The sequence below is a fragment of the Octopus bimaculoides genome, chromosome 19, assembly GCF_046866305.1.
Source record: "Octopus bimaculoides isolate indiv1 chromosome 19, ASM4686630v1, whole genome shotgun sequence".
Lineage (NCBI taxonomy): Eukaryota > Metazoa > Mollusca > Cephalopoda > Octopoda > Octopodidae > Octopus > Octopus bimaculoides.
Window position 1 is genome coordinate 51562950 of NC_142946.1, and position 5000 is coordinate 51567949.

At 33.7% G+C, this 5000-nt stretch overlaps 1 long non-coding RNA gene across 1 annotated transcript in view; it reads left to right on the forward strand.

Moving 5' to 3' along the window:
- The window catches only part of LOC128250039 (uncharacterized), a 400943-nt gene that overhangs the window by 71206 nt on the left and 324737 nt on the right, over positions 1-5000 (forward strand). The gene's annotated exons all lie outside the window — the stretch shown is intronic.

Consider the following 5000-nt stretch of genomic DNA (forward strand, 5'->3'; position numbering starts at 1 on the left):
CAATTCCCTAATTAAATTATTAGCTTATGAAATGGCAAGAGATAAGGCTACGCTTTTTCTATCGGTAGTAAGAGACTAACAGTGTATTAATTAAATATTAACTCAGAGGAGACTATGGATGTGGAATCTTCATGTGGAGTAAATCCGATTTAAATTTTACTGAAACCACGAAAATGTACAGATCTATTTACTTCAATGTGCTTCTTCGTCAGTTCCGCTCTACTATAATTATACGAACATAATTAAATATAGGTGAACGGATAGATATATGTTTTATGGACTCTCAGTATAATGCCCCTCATAAATTTATAGATCTATATCGCTCTAACTAATGTTAGTATGCTGGGCAGTTAGGATTTTGAGACTGGGACTTCGGTGTTGAATATCTACCACGATAATTAAGAATCAATTATCAAAGATCTTGATGTGCGGAAAAAGACCCTCTAAAGCCTCTGACAACAGGTTACTGTCCGCTCTCACAAAACCAACCAGAGAAAAATAAGACCGAGCGCTCTGAGAAGTAAGACAACAACAGCAACGATAGTAATAATTATAATCACAATAAACCTGATACGACCTTTCGGTAAGTTTTATCATATGAGCAACTAAAAATTGTCCAAACTATCGAATATTCTGATCACTATATCTTCGTTTTTCAGATGGCTTCTTTAATCATTGGAACGTAATTAGCCTTTCTATATGCTTTATTTATTGATTTTTAAAAATTTCTTTATTCATTACTTTTTTTCTCTCTGTGAGTTACTTTTATAGTTGTTTTTGAAAAACATTCTTTCTGCCACTTGTTTATTGTCTTTGTTTCTAATCATCGCTCTTGTTATTTTCTCTACATTTTTTTTTGTTATAATATTTTACTACATATTTTTATGTATTACTTTCTTTTTCTGTCGTAATTTCAAACTTCATTAATGAACGTGTTCATTAAATCTTCTGATAACTTCAACAATGAAGTAAAAGAGAGTGCGATGGTTTCATATATCAAATGATATATCAAATCATCACATGTTCTCAGTTGCCTCAGGAAAATTAAATAGATTGCATCTGCTACATTTCTACAATGCATTATTTCTCTTGCACTAAACACCCAAATGTTCAAATAAAATATAACAACGATAAATCACTGTTCGAAACAACACATATCCTCAAAATATCCGTCTACGCTAATATATCTCACTCCTGTTATCTCAAACCACGATACTCCAGCCATGACCATCACGACTTTTTGTATATATGACACTACATTGTGTCTTTATTATTTCCAGACGTTACGTTCAAATATTTAAGGATATCTGGCTGCTAGTTATAGGTTATTGATCCTTAATGAACGCCTGTCTTCATTAGGTCGTGTACATTCATGTATTCTCCTTGACACATGTATGTGCTCTTATCCACATTGAATCATGTACCCCTATCTTCATTGCTTCGTGAATGTACCTCAGTCTACATTCTCTCATGTAAATATCTTTATCTTTATCTTCATACATAAATGCATCTAAATACAGAGAGGATGATCTGGTTAACAGTACTTTGATCATAGACATCTTGATCAGAACCGGATTTGATCTAAACAAGAATATTATTTGCAACATTTATGGAAGATTAAAATAAAAAAAATTATTGCTCATTTCAGTGGAAATTTATTTGAGAATATTATAATTCGTAACCGTTTTAAACAGTATATGCTTCTAACTTAACAGATTTACACTAATCTGAATTGTTAACTTACTTAACAAAATATTTTAACACAAGTTGGTGTAAAATTGTATGTATTATACAAAAGTATGTCTTATAAAAAAAATATCCTGCTGCCGTGATTTTGAAGTGCAACAGGTGTTCTAAATAGACTTAGACCGTAATATATTGCGATTTAATAATAGCGAATAATACAACAAATGGTGTTTAAAAAGAAACACAGCTACTTACAGTGGAAGCCTAATAATTTACTTTAAAGTGATAAAACTTAGTCTATTTCCTTTGTTGCACTTATTTCTCTTTTTGTCAAATCCGGTTTTTTATAGATATTTTATTTTCACTTAATTCATAGTAGAATCCTTTTGTTACCCGCTTAAAAACCTATTTCGTTTTTTTTTTCTTTTGTGTTACTCCTTATAATAAAGTGTATATTATCTCATTTATTTAAAACCCTCTTCTTGGTTCTTTTCTTCTGTAGTGCTATATCCTTCTATGTTGATTTTTACTGTGTTTACTTATTGAGTAGCGGTCGATGACAATATCATTGGAATATAACATAGCATTTGATTATTTTCTCGCTCATAAGTTTCAGTAGTAGTTTTGTTGTAAAGAGTTTTTCGTATCTGTTAATTTCAATTCAGAAATTTCTATTGTTATCTACTGTGTTAAAATATTGAGATATAAGGCAGTTATCTATAATATAATATATTGTTACAGCGAGAGAGAGAGAGAGAGAGAGAGAGAGAGAGAGAGAGAGAGAGAGAGACAGAGAGAGACAGACAGACAGACAGATAAACAGACAGACACACACACACATAGAGAGAGAACCAAAAGAAATTATATTAAAATAGATTTTGTTGAGTGGCAAATTTATGAAGAAAAACTTGGTCAAAATATAATTTCTGTATTAATCATGTTTTTCTTTGCACAGGAACGGGGGATATTTTTGATATTTTATCTTTTACGTATTTCCCTCACTGTGGCACCGCTTGAAGGGATTTGGTTGAACAAATTGCCCCTAGTACTTATGTCGTTAAAACTGGCATGCGTCATGTCGACCTCCTTTACCGAGCAACTAGTTCGTGGTGACGTAAGCAAAGCAACAGAAATATGCACATACACGCACATACATGTGTGTGCGTGTGTGTATGTGTGTATGTGTGTATGTGTATGTGTGTGTGCAACGGGCCTCCATACTCTTTCTGTCTACCAATTTCTCTCACTAGGCGAGGACACTTGACCAACTTGAACCTGAAATGATATTTCTAAGCGAGCTGCTTTACGACACAGCCATGCCGCACCTATTTACATTACTTACATAGTTATATTACAGTAGTTTTTGTTGAGGAGTCTATTCACTAATTAATACATTGGTTATACATATGTATTATCGTATTTGTTCATAAATTTTGCTGACTTCTATTATATCTTATACTATAATAGGAGATATTGCCGAAATCGTTGGTTGAGATTCATGTCATCATAAATGCAAATAGAAACGAGACGCTGATTGATATCAAATTTATTCAAACATCCTCGTGTCATCTAGTCACGAAATCACAATACATCTTTAATATTGAACATTAGCATTCTACTTAAATGTACAATACTGAAGTACGTGACATCTTCTCATATATAGGCTTTCAATGATATAGAAATGCGCGTGAATTGTATGAAGCTTCTTTTTATTATTTAGGGAGAAAGCTAGCACCAAGTCACATCTAGTTCTTACTCCAAAATTATGATATCGCTTGAGCTGCATTTCATTTTGGAACTTTTGCAAAGAAATAGAGGAAGAGACACTGAAGGTCAGGTGTGAAATTCCGTGAAGTTCTACCCGTACAGAGTGGCTCTGACTGTAATTAACTCTTTTCGTATTTTGAATTTGGTCCTTCAACCACTCATCGACACCTGCGTGCCATCGGAAAAAATCAGCAAATTGTGTCAATGAGTTCCTCACAAACTTTCCAAGTCTAACTGTGTGCAGAGTGTGAATGTCTGCTCTTGTTTGCTGTCTGAATGGCGACTAGTGACGAGAAATGTGTTCTTTATATGAATGTCAAGCGCCGAAGACATTGGGCAGGGAAGGGATAAACAGCGGTACCTCAGGCTAAAAAAGGTTTTTACCCACGTAATGTGTTGTTATCTGGTAGTATATGAAAGGTTTAGTCCACTTTGAACTTTTAAACTCAAACCAAACAATAACAAAGGTGATCTACTGCGAGCAGCTTGAGCGGCTCAAGTCAGCGGTAGATGAAAAACGATCATCTTTGTATGCAAGACGAAAGTTTTGTCTTCCATCAGAATAATGATCGGCCATATACAGTGAAGATGAAATTCCAAAGGCTGGCGCAGTTTGGATGGAAAAGGATGCCCCACCCACCACATTCGCCGGACATTGTCCCATCTGATTATCGTTTATTCCGATCTTTAAAATTATTTGAACAGACAAAATATGAATTCTGTAGAGGAAGTCAGAAGAGTACTGGAAGAAATCAGTTGCCCAATGTGAAGTGCAGTGGAACTGAACCCGAAACCAAGCCGTTGCTAAGTGATAGTCTTAACCGAACATCCATACCTGATCTTATATAATAAAATTCAGATAATTTTATTAATGAGTTAAAGCGCCTTTGTAACACAAACAAAAAGTTACATTTTGAATAGAGTTGTAATAAATAATGAATAAATTAATTAATATATGAATAAATATGAGCATCATATCTTCTGGGTGTACACTGTTGATTTTGTTTCATTAAAGCGCAAATCGAGGAGAGTGTGAAATATTAAGAAATTCAACATCTTATTTCTGGGTGTACAAAGATTTTGCGATGTTTTCGTAGTTCCAATTCACATAGGATTTTTATATTTTTATAATGTGTTCTTTGGTAATTCTTGACAACAAGTTTTGGAGTGTTTACGACCTCTCAACTTAGAGTTTCGGCAAAGACACGAGAGAATATGTACAAAGTGACAGACAGGATAAGTAGAGAAACATTGCAAGGCGATGCTCCATTATAGCCGCAGTCAAATGACCGAAATAAGTAAAAGAATAAAATAATAAAATATGATAATGAATTGTATAACAGGCTGAATAAAATATTTTGTTTACTGTAGAATTATAAGCAATTTGCTGTATATAAGTTGTGGCAATGGAATCATATACGAACCCTCAAGTGGCTTATTGTCGTGTGCCAGAGTGGCCGAAATCCAATAACTGAAACGCGTAAAAGATAAAACACTTAACGCACTAACAAAATATCACCTCCAGTTAAAAATAAACCGTTTATTAT